The sequence below is a fragment of the Meles meles genome, chromosome 4, assembly GCF_922984935.1.
Source record: "Meles meles chromosome 4, mMelMel3.1 paternal haplotype, whole genome shotgun sequence".
Classification (NCBI taxonomy): domain Eukaryota; kingdom Metazoa; phylum Chordata; class Mammalia; order Carnivora; family Mustelidae; genus Meles; species Meles meles.
In genome coordinates, this window is record NC_060069.1 from 30,693,901 (window position 1) to 30,706,472 (window position 12,572).

General features: G+C 45.9%; 1 non-coding gene across 1 annotated transcript; it reads left to right on the forward strand.

The window, feature by feature from the left end:
- Positions 1-4,054: 4,054 nt before the first annotated feature.
- On the forward strand, positions 4,055-4,245 carry LOC123940975. The gene has a single exon (XR_006818126.1). It is a non-coding gene; the product is annotated as a U2 spliceosomal RNA (small nuclear RNA).
- The last annotated feature ends 8,327 nt before the right edge of the window (positions 4,246-12,572 follow it).

Below are 12,572 nucleotides of genomic sequence, written 5' to 3' on the forward strand. Positions count from 1 at the left end.
CGGTTGGCACCAGTGAGGTAATCTGTCACCCCAAAGGAAGATGACATAGTCTGCATGATAAGACCCTCTCCCCTCAACCCTAAAGTGACTTTGCCTGGAACAATCCTCTATTTCCTTTTCCTAAAAACTTCTTTTTTCTTTTTTTTTTGAGTGGTCATAAGTCATTTGTTATATAAATGAATGAGAAGAATATCCTGTGATATACTTTATCATTTCAAAGACCATTTTAAATATGAAATATCAAGTTCATTTTACCTTTGTAACAAGACAAAGAATATTTCATATAGTAATTATACATTGGTTTTTCAAAATCCAATTTTTATTTTTAAAAAGGTAATTATTATGTTATTTACTTTTCTTCTCAGTCTTTTTTTTTTTCTTTTCAGCGTAACAGTGTTCATTGTTTTTGCACCACACCCAGTGCTCCATGCAATACGTGCCCTCCCTATTACCCACCACCTGGTACTTTCCCTAATAACTTCTTGCCCCACCCTCCTTCCTATGAAAACCTTCCACTTTGTACAAATCCTCAGAGCATGTCTCAGGTTGCTGGACAGGCTGCTGCCCCATTCAAAAATCACTTAAGAAAGCCAATCAGATCTTCAAATCTACTCGGATGAATTTTGCTTTGACTACGGGTCAACCTAAATTTGTCAGGAGGCAATAATTAAGCAAAAGCATTGATTTGGGATCAAAGAATTGCAGTTCGGGATACAGAGGCTTAGGAGGCAACTAAATTGTGTCCCAGTAGGGAACAAATATCCCAGGTATGCAGAGGAGAACGGAAAGTTTATAGATGTTGTTTACCAAGAATTATGACTGGTGCTGGTGGCAGAAAGCTGATCTTCACTAAATGTAATTCTTTGCTAAGGCTCTCACTAAGCAAAAGTTCATCACTGTAACAAGCCTCAGGTGCTCATGCAGAGTCCTTGCAGTAGTTGTCTTGATCCAGTTCACATGGTGAGGACGTGCATAGAGGACACATACATGGTTCATCTCTTTAATGACCTCCTGGGCTCCATTTTAAAACCCCTAGGCATAAGTGGCCTCATTTTACTTCAGCTTTTACATAAGTAAATTCACCAGGACCAAAGCTCTAGATCAGTGATATCCAATAGTAACGTAATGCAAGCTGCATAGGTCATTTTTAAAATTTTCTGGTAGTGACTTTGAAAAAGAGAAAACGCAAAAATTAATTTTTTTAAAAGATTTTATTATTTATTTGGCAGAGAGAGACGCAGTGAGAGAGGGAACACAAGCAGGGGAAGTGGGAGAGGGAGAAGCAGGCCTCTTGCTGAGCAGGGAGCCTGACGTGGGGCTTGATCCCAGGACCCTGGAATCATGACCTGAGCGAAAGGCAGACACTCAATGACTGAGCCACCCAGGAACCCCTAAAATTAATTTTAATAAATATTTTTAAACCAAATACTTCCAAAATACTATTTCAATATGTAACTAACACAAAATTATTGTATATATATATATATCATATGTAATATATTCTACATATTAGTTACATGATATTATTATATAAAATATAATGCTACATTATATTTTAATGTAATATGTATGATACATATATTATACATTATATTACATTGCATATATTATATATGACAATATTATGTTCTTTCTCATACTAAGTCTTCAAAAAATCTGGTAAATATTTTACATTTCAGTTCAGACTAGCCAAACTTCAAGTACTTGATCACTAACACGTGGCCAGTGCTAGACCTTGTGATGTTGAAGCCACGGCTTCCAGGAGACCCAGGCCCATCAGAAAAGGTTTTGGTCTCCTGCCAGAGCTGCTCTATATCCATACTCACCGAGGCAGTCAGCACTTAACAGCAGCTTGTGTGCAGTGAGAGGGCATTCCTCTCTCCGGGGACATGCAGCCAGGCCCGGAAAGCAGCCTCGACCTCCATCCCCTGTTGCAGTGTCCCCTTCCCCAGGAGTCCCAGGTCTTCTCTCATTCATCTTTCCAACTTGTTCTTTCTCCCCAAAGAACTGACTGTAAGTCATCTTTTGAGTTCTAAGCTCTCACCTGTATTGTTACGGGCAGATACTGCAAGAGGATGTCACAGCCAGGGCGAGGTGGTAGAAGGAACATGATCAGGGTGTGGAGAACACAGGTCCCAGTTCCTGCCCATCTTTGACCAGACATCAATAAATAAAATAAATAAAAATAATAATATATAATAAAAAATAATAATATATTATATTATAATATAATATAAAAAATAAAAAATAAAAAATAATAAAAAAAATAAATAAATATCTCCACCGGTTGTAAAGGGGAGTCTCATGAGCCTGCGTTATAGGGTTCTGTGAGGACCACAAGAAATGACAAATATGGAAACACCTTGTAAACCGGGGAACACCTTGTAAACTCTGTAAAGTCTGGAAACAACTCTTGAGTTCCACAGGCTCCCCCGGGGTCTGCTTCTAAAAAGCCACTACAAATTCACCACTGGGAAGGGGAGTCTGTGTTAGACCAGGAGCTCCCTCTGATTTCAGTTCTGTCTTCTCATATTTGTAACATGCTAAGAACACCCAGCTCACAGGTCAGCAGGCTGAGGAGCAAATGAATCCCCCCACTCCCGCACCCACCCCCAATCCCTCCATGGGGTCTTTCCGCCACCGCCACCGCCCCCTCTTGGCCCGCAGCTCACGTGACAGCCACGTGGGGGAGCCCCAAGACTTCCATTTAGAACACGTTTCCGTTCACTGGCAATCTCAGCCATTCCCCTCCCTGTTCAGCCAGGTCTGGCTGCTCTCCCAGAGCTAGGAGGAAAGCCCTTCAGGAGGAAGCTGTGGTTGCCCACCCTGAGCGTGCCTGGAAGGCATCTGTTCTGTGTTCCATAAGATCAAGAGAAACAGCCAGACACTGCATGTAGGGAAATTTCTGACTTCAGGGGACTCCCTGCCCACCCACCAACCTACCAGCCAGGTTACTCCTCTAACCTCCTCACCTGAAAGGGGGCCGGAGGCTGTGGGCAAGCTTTGTAAAGCATGGCCTGAGCTGCACATGCACACTGTGGCTGGCCTGTGCATTGCTCCCATTCCGTGGGCTGTACCATGTGGGATTCCCTCATATAAGAAAAGAGCGGGAGGGGTGTCTGGGTGGCTCAGTGGGTTAAAGCCTCTGCCTTCGGCTCAGGGCATGATCCCAGAGTCCTGGGATCGAGCCCCGCGTTGGGCTCTCTGCTTGGTGGGGTGACTTCTTCCCCCCCACCCCTGCCTGCCTCTCTGCACACTTGTGATCTCTATCTGTCAGATAAATGAATAAAATCTTAAAAAAAGAAAAGAAAAAAGAAAAAGAAAAGAGCGAGAAAACTCGCCTGTCAGTGGCCTGACCATGAAGTTCCCCTTGAACATCAAGATGCTCAGACAAGGCCACCCCAGAACTGCAAAATTACCAAAACACCCCTCATTCCTGGCCAATATCAGTAAACGCCACCTCTTTACCAGTGAAGTCTCTTGGCCAACTCCAATCCCCCTCCTCCCAGGAGAAATTTCATAAAATAGCTGGTCACTGAATGCCTCTACGTCCTCCCAGCATCTGACCCAGAACTGACCCTGTCTCTTGAGTCCCTCCTGAGCCTCATCCAGCAGGGCCCAGATCCTCGATGTCCTTCCCAAGTGTCTCTTATGGAGCTGCTTCCTGGTTCCTCTGGCGTGTGTCCTCCCTCGCTGTTGCTCCCGGGCTTCTGTCTGTAAACACTGAGAAGGAATTCTGTCCTGACTGGCATCAAACTTGGGGTATTTGTTCACTAGGGCTCCCAAAACAAAATACCACAGACTGGGTGGTTTAATCAACAGAATTTATTTCTTACATTTCTGGAGGCTGGAAGTCCAAGGTCAAGGTATTGGCGGGGTTGGTTTCTCCAGTGTCAATGACCACCTTTATGCTGTGCCCTCACAAGGTCTGTTCTTGACAGGCACAGCCCTGGTGTCTCTTCCCCTTCTTGTATGGACACTGGTCCTATTGGATCCAGGCCCCACACTCATGATCTCACTGAACCTTAATTACCTCCTTAAATATCATCTCTACATCACTTCTCGGCCTTTTGACTAAGATCAAGCATGGTATCTGTTCTTATCAGTTTAAATGTCATCTCTCCAACGTCACATTAGACGTTAGGGCTTTAACATGAATTCTGGAGGGACGCAAACATTCAGTGCATTAACGTTCAGCGCATTAACACTTGCATTTTAATTTTCTCTAAGCACAATGCAAAGGTCATTTGGGGGAGGACCAGGAGAAGACTGTCTGAGACTTAGAAGAGTCACTGTCACTCAGAAATCCTTGCCGAGAGAACATTGTGGGATGGACAGGACTTCTAAGAGGACAGACAGCTACGCATCAACAAAGCCCTGGAGACCCGAGGAGAAGGGGACACATTGAACGGCTTCGCCTGTGTGAGGCTTTTAACCCTCTTGACCCTCTGTACAGATCAGTCCGTCTGCTGGCATGTCCCCATGGGGTGCATGCATCCACCAAGACCTCTTGGGAAGAGATTATTCCTTGCTCTGCATGTCCCCAGCGTGCAGATTTCTAGGACCCATGACCCCGTTAGGGACCTCCTTGCATTGAATCATCATTGATCATCTCCCACCATGTGTCACACACCGTGCAAGTTACTCAACCTGTGTGGTTGCTAATCCTCATCCCACCCTCCACGTGGGTTTCATTATCTTGACTTTCCCAGTAGGACAAGTCAGGATCAGAGAAATAACTTGACCGAGGTCACACAGCTTGAGAGTGGCAGGGTCAGCCTTTGAACCAGCACCACGTGACTCCAGATAAACATAGGTCTGCAGGTTCTACGTAAAACCATAATCCAAAGGCTCCCAGTGTCACCCGCACATACCACTCCTTCCCAGGAAACTCAGCTGCAACAGATGTTTTGGTCCACAAAGCCAGGAGCTTCAAATAAAGCCAGTGAACTGGGAAGAGTCCTGAAGACCAAAGTTGTCCCCGATGCTGGACTATGTCTGCTGATGGGCAGCGCAGCCCGATGCTATGACCCTGGGGAGTGCTGCAGAGACGTGGGGCTGTGGGGAAGGGAGCAACGGAGCTGGCTGGGCAGAGGCAAGACAGAGCACTCTTACATCCTGACCCCTGCCTGTTACATTCCCTGAGCTGTCTCTTTTGCAGGCTCGGAGAATGGAAGGCCGCCCCACTCATGTTGCAAGCAACCAGCCCTGAGTACAAGCTATGGCTCAATAAATACCTGACGAATGAATGAGCGAGCAGAGTCAGGCAGATGACAGACCGCCGGTGAACAAAAGCGTAATGCAGAACATAGGGCTTGCCAATGACTGCTGAACAGTTAACATGCAAATGATTACTTGTTTGGGAATAAAAGGGCACTTCTTTTTTTTTTAATTAATTAATTTATTTTCAGCGTAACAGTACTCACTGTTTTTGCACCACACCCAGTGCTCCATGCAGTACGTGCCCTCTCTATTACCCACCACCTGGTTCCCCAACCTCCCACCCCCCACCCCTTCAAAACCCTCAGGTTGTTTTTCAGAGTCCATAGTCTCTCATGGTTCATCTCCCCTTCCAATTTCCCACAACTCCCTTCTCCTCTCCATCTCCCCATGTCCTCCATGTTCTTTGTTATGCTCCACAAATAAGTGAGACCATATGATACTTGACTCTCTCTGCTTGACTTACTTCGCTCAGCATAATCTCTTCCAGTCCTGTCCATGTTGCTACAAAAGTTGGGTATTCATCCTTTCTGATGGAGGCATAGTACTCCATCGTGTATATGGACCACATCTTCTAAAAGGGCCCTTCTGTTTTAGTTTGCAATGATCTTTTAGGACTTCTGCCTCCACCCACTGAGACTGAGAAATAATTCAATGCAAAGGAGACTCCTAGAGAGGAACAACGCACATTTTATTTATTCATTTGAGAGAGAGAGTGAGAGAGAGTTAGCACTAGCAGGGTGAGGGGCAGAGGCAGAAACAGACTCCCCGCTGAGCAGAGAGTTTGGCTCGGGGCTCGATCCCTGGACTCAGATCATGACTCGAGCGGAAGGCAGATGCCCAGCCAGCTGAGCCACCTACGTGCCCCAACACTTTCTTTTTTAAAAAAATTCCAGGGGCACCTGGGTAGCTCAGTTTGTTAAGCGTCTGCCTTTGGCTCAAGTCATGATCTCAGGGTCCTGGGGTGGAGCCCCACATCGGGCTCCCTGCTCAGAGGGGAGGCTGCTTCTCCCTCTCCCTCTGCCTCTCCCCATGCTTATGCTCTCTCACGCATTCTCTCTCTCACTCTCTCAAATAAATAAATAAATTCTTTAAAAATTAAAAAAATTTCCAGTATTTTTTCTGGCCTCATTGAGATATTGACATGCAACATGGTATAAATCTAAGGTGTACAATGTGATGATGTGATACACACATCTATTGCAAAATGCTTACCACAGTAAGGTTAGGTAATTACCATTTTGTTGTTGTTACCATGGAACATTAAGAAGCAACTTTCAAGCATATGACCCGGTCTTGTTAACTCTAGTCACCATGCTGTGGATGAACTTATTCATCTTACAACTGAAAGTTTGTACCCTCTGAGCCACATCGCCCCATTTCCCTCACCTCTTATGCCCTGGTAAACACTGTTCTGCACTCTGTTTCGCTGAATTTGATATTTTTAAATTCCACACGTAAGTGAGATCATACAAGTATGTATCTTTCTCGGACAGACACGTTTTCACAGATGAATCACAGATGGATTTAATTTACTTTTAAAAAGCACACTAATCCTCACTCACACACACACACACAAACACGTGAGCTTTGGAATATAAAAAAATGTTGCGAATCTGCATCTTAAATGCTCCATATGGAGAAATGTCATCATCCAGGATTTATAGTTATGCTGCTGGATGTATGATTTCAGCCAGCGCTGGCTCCTTTACTGAACCCAGGAGTACACTTAAGCTGCTGGACATGTACTGGCTTCCTCAGTGTCTTTTGCAAGCAGGTTAAATTGACTTGACATCGTAGGTTTAAAAATTTTTGGTCATTGATCAAAAACATTTTTTTGAAATATTTCTTATTTATTTATTTGTGGGAGACGGAGAGGGCACAAGCAAGGGAGCAGTAGGCAGAGGGAGAAGCAGGTTCCCCGCTGAGTAGGGAGCCCGATGCGGGACTCAATCCCAGGACCCAGGGATCATGACCTGAGCCAAAGGCAGATGCTTAACTAATGGAGCCACCCAGGCACCCCAAAAACACTTTTGAAAAGGGGATTTTAAGTGACTTTTCCATTTAATCCACTCAAAGTATTTAAAGATATGCCTCCTTGGGGCCAGTTCAGATTTGAGGATACTCTGAATTTGTCAGAAGTGAAAATGCTCACTGTTCGGAAACAGTCTGAGTCACTTTGTGACTACACTTGGTGTATTGAATTGAATAATTAATTGAATTGAATTAATATTGAAGCCTTTGAAGGAAGCCTGGCATCAGCATGTGGCTTGGTTTAAGCTGAAGTGTTACTGCAGATTCCATTACCAAGAAGTGTACCAACTGAGTAAAGTGACTCACCATCGCTCCCTGGACACCAAGTGTGCCCTTCTTGCCAGCTGTCACTTGAGGACCTATCAACATCCCTACAGGATCACCAACAGTCCAATAAATGTCCTCTACAGGCACATGCCAGCCCAAGCCTTCATTACGTGCAAAGGTGGATTGAAATGTGACTGGGATTTACTCAGAACTGATTCTTTGGGCAGCTTTGGGCAGCTGCTTGAAGCAGAAATAAATACTGATGTTCTGTTACAGAATTGAGAGTCGAAGGTGGTTCTGAGTAAAATAGAGATCGTTCTATTATAACAAGATTTTTTTTTTTTGCTATAAAAGAATAAAAGCCTGCAAAAGTCCCTAAGAAGGAAGCATCTCACTGTAAGAAGAGGATTGTTGTGCAGAAACTCAGTAATCTGGCTTGCCCGTATTCACCTGTGATCACAGCTACAACTTCACACTGTCCCAGTTTGCAATGACAGGTGCTGCCGAATAGCTGTTAATTTCAGATGCTCTGCCTGTGATGAAACTGGATGGTCAAATATTTCTTTCATAGTCTTTGCTATCTTTGTACCTTATAACGTACCTTCGATGCAAGTGTCAGTCACTTTCGGTGATGTTATTGGTCCCAAAGGATTAAAAATCATATCTGAGGTGTCCAAAATCTTGGTTGAAGTCCATCCGACGGAGGAAGTTCATCAGGAGCTAATCTGGGTGCGCCTGACGCCAAACCCCACCTTCTGTTTTGTGGTCCAATTACGGTCTGACATTAAACAGTACCCACTCCAGCCCCCGCAACACACCATGACCCCATAACACCCTGCCATCAGTTTCTTAGGGTCAAGGGGACCTGATGCAGACTAGTGCAAGACTACCACTGGATTTGCCCCTCTGCCTTTGTACTTCACTATGAAGTTTTTGTTATGTTTTGAATGACAGTGCTTGAAATAAAGAAGATCCTCCTGGATATATGAGTTCATCCGCCACTACTAGAATCACTGAAGCCACCTACAAGCTTACCCTGTAGACGAGCATATACACAGGCAACTGGCTGACCTTGCAGTTTTGGTTTTTTTTTTTTAAGATTTTATTTATTTATTTGTCAGGGAGAGGGAGAGAGAGAGCAAGCAGAGGGAGCAGCAGGCAGAGGGAGAGGGAGAAACAGGCTCCCCAGGATCATGACCTGCGCAGAAGGCAGACAAATGCCTAACCAACTGAGCCACCCAGGCATCCCAACAGCTTCTTTTCTTTTCTTTTTTTTTTTTAATTTATTTATTTGACAGACAGAGATGATTAGTAGGTAGAGAGGCAGGCAGAGAGAGAGGGGGAAGCAGGCTCCCCGCCGAGCAAGGAGCCCGATGCGGGGCTCAATCCCAGGACTCTGGGATCATTACCCGAGCTGAAGGCAGAGGCTTTAACCCACTGAGCCACCCAGGCGCCCCCCAACAGCTTATTTTCAATAGGTGGTCAATGATGGGGACCCAGAAGCTCTACTTTATTGCCCCTGGATATTGAGCCCTAGACCATCCTGACAGCAGCAATGAAAAAACTGTTTAAGAGCATTGCCTGTGAAAGACAGCTGTTGTATTTTTTTTTCCTAAAGCAGACCCTCCAGAACATCAGAAAGCAATATAAAGACATCTAGGAATTAATTTGAATTCCTTATGTAGTTTAAAGAGTTAAAATGGAAATATTTTTAAGGGCACCTGGGTGGCTCAGTGGGTTAAAGCCTCTGCCTTCGGCTCAGGTCATGACCTGGGATCGAGCCCGATGTCGGGCTCTCTGCTCCCAGGGAGCCTGCTTCCTCCTTTCTCTCTGCCTGCTTCTCTGCCTACTTGTGATCTCTGTCAAATAAATAAATGAAATCTTTATTTTTTTTTAAGATTTTATTTATTTATTTGACAATTTGACAGAGATCACAAGTAGGCAGAGAGGCAGGCAGAGAGAGAGGAGGAAGCAGGCTCCCCACGGAGCAGAGAGCCCGATGCGGGGCTCGATCCCAGGACCCCGAGATCACGACCCGAGCCGAAGGCAGCGGCTTAATCCACTGAGCCACCCAGGCGCCCCAATAAATGAAATCTTTAAAAAAACAGAAATATTTTTATAACTCAAGTTGGCAGTTCATTTGTTCATTTTCTATTATTCCCCATTAATAAGTTCTTACATGATTGGGAATGCACACCATGTTTGGAGGGAGCAGAAATATTTTTAATATTTCCGAGAAAATAATTTAATGATGTCTAAAAATATTTTATCCAAAATGTTCCTGGAGCTCTCAGCTAGGTCATTACCTTTGCACCAGAGAGGAATGTTTTTGTCCCTGTTAAGCAGAAATTATGAAATAAGCATAAGAAATTGCAACCAGTGGTGTTAAAATGTAAACATTAAGGCAGAGGGAACAAGTAAACAGCATTTCTTTTGTTTAGCTTTACTTCTTTCTACCTTCCCAATTTTCTACATCTGTTCCTTCTTCTCTTTGGGGGGGGAGAAGAACTAGGGACATCTTCCTGCTTCTGAAACCTTCTTGTATAATGATACTGATTTCTTGGCTGCAAAATGACCCCCGGTTGATCGTTGTTCCTAAATCGGCCTCATCTTTCACCGATTCTGTGCACTCTCCATTAGCCAAATCACCCTCCCCTGCCGTCTACCCCTTCAAGACCCTCTCCCTGCTTGCATTCAGAATCAGGAAGTTCCAGTCCTGCCCCGGCCCTTTTCCCGCTGGTGGCCGAGGACCCACTGCTCCTGTCTCCTCATCTCCTCATCTGAAAACATGAAGATGAAGATCAAAAGGAGATCTCAAAGGCCATGTACACAGCCCAGTGCCCAGCACGAAGGAGCACCTGACATGCCTCTGCTCCTTCCCTTCTACTCCAGCAGCTTCTCCTCATGTCCACTCAACCACTGGTGTGTTTTTCTCAAGATGTCGCTTTTGTCCAGTTACTCCCTGACCCCAGGTTTTAAGCACGAGACACAGCTCTGTGTGTGGTCTGATTAAGAGCAGAGACAACAGTTTCTCAACCTGTTTCCATAATCTTCCTCCGTGGAGGTCTTTTTACACATTGTATTCTTAAGCACCTCTCATGAAATTTTTACAACACGGATATGCTATCTCTTTATGGGTGGTGTGTGTATCTACACAGTAGACACAAAGCGCAAGAATCAATGGTCACCCCCTGGGAAGCAATGTCACCCCTCCCCCTGCTGCCCCTCCCCCGAGGATACGTGGCACAGACCAGGAAACCTAACGGCTAAATTCAATCCTGGCTCTGCCACTTATGAGCTTTGTGGCCTTGAGCAAGTTTTGTCACCTCTCCTCCCCCAGGGTCCTCACGTGTGTCACTGGTGCTAATGGGTCACTGGGTTACGTGAGTTCATGTGCACAGAGGACTTAGCTCGCTGCCTAGCACGTCTGCTATTCTGTGTAAAGGTTTGCTGTGCTTATCCCCAAAGCCCCCCTCAGCCTGTAGCATAAAGTGGGAACATCCTAGCCTGGCCTTCAAGGCATAATCGTATCCTCATTTCCCTTTGCCGTGTCTCTCCCACAGAGCTTTATTCAAACCAAGTCTCCAGTCCTTGCCTACCTTGTGTGTCTGTGTGTCTGTGCCCATCACTGCCAGGCTGTCCCCACCATCCCCACAGCTTCTCTTACCTGGAAGCCCACCCAGCACCCCTTCCCCTCCACCCAACAGAAATCAAGCTGCAGTAGGTAGGCAGTTACCGTCTCAACTGGAAGAGAAACCGAGGGTGACAAGGACGTACAAGCAAGTATGGGGAGGACAAATAATTCTTTTTTTTTTTTAAGATTTTATTTATTTATTTGACAGACAGAGATCACAAGTAGGCAGGGAGGCAGGCAGAGAGAGAGAGAGAGGGAGGCAGGCTCCCTGCTGAGCAGAGAGCCTGACACGGGACTTGATCCCAGCACCCCGAGATCATGACCTGAGCTGAAGGCAGAGGCTTTAACCCACCGAGCCACCCAGGTGCCCGAGGACAAATAATTCTTATCCTTCACTGGCTTTTGCTGGTGTTCCCAGAATCCCATCTGTAAGGTGTCCCAGAGATCCTGTCTAGGTCACCAGAAACTGTCGGGAAGAAAAATAATTTTCCCTCTACCCTTCTGAGTTCTAGGCTGAGGCTGTTGTCGTAACAGATTGCCAAAAGAAACACAAAAAGGTTATTAACACATATGTGTCGTATCTACATGGGAGGTAGGCAGAGAAAAATGAGTGCCTCCTCAGAGTGGCTTAGAATTCAGACTTAAATACCAGCTTCCTAAGGAAAGGGTGGGGGTTGTTCTTCTGAGAGAGTAAATGATTTGTAGGAAAGTTTAACAGGTTCTTAGAAGAACAGATGGGAGGTATGTTGGTTTGTGACCAAGTGTGTCTGGGTGTGGTGGGGACTTCCAGTTCCTTCTCTTGTGACAAATGTCAATGCTCCCTGGCTCTTGAAGCTCCCGGGGGAAAGATCTGTGACAACCAAGCTCCTTTTGCGGCAGATAGGGAGAGGTCAGAGAATGCCTTCCCTGTATTTGCTACTTCTAGAGGACCTGCAGCTCAAAATAATGGATATAGCCATGCAGCAAATTGAGTGTTCGTGCACTGTTACCCTTCACAAGGAACAGCTCAGACAAGGGTGAAGCCAAGGGGCTGTGAAAGTGAGAGATGAAGACTGGCCCAAGGCAGCACAGCATGGGAGCACTGGGGAGGGAGGAACAGGGGTCCAGGAAGGGGAAGGTCCCCAGGGCAGAACCTAAGGGCCCTTTTCCAAGGTCGGCAGAGGTGTGGCCTGAGTGGGAAAGCTGTCGCTCTCCCAGCTCTCAGAGGACACCGAGAATGCAGAGCCCCAGCCGCCCTTTCCTTGGCCCATTTCTCAGGGTGGTGTCTGCAGCCTGAGGGATGAGGTCGTGTCTCCCTCAGTCAGGGCCATTGAGCAGGCTTGCTCAGTGCCGGCTATAAAATGGTGTACTCCTCAAGCTCACGGTTCCTCTCTCGTCATGCAACCTCCTTCGTGTGCAAGCATCCATCTGGGTCCAC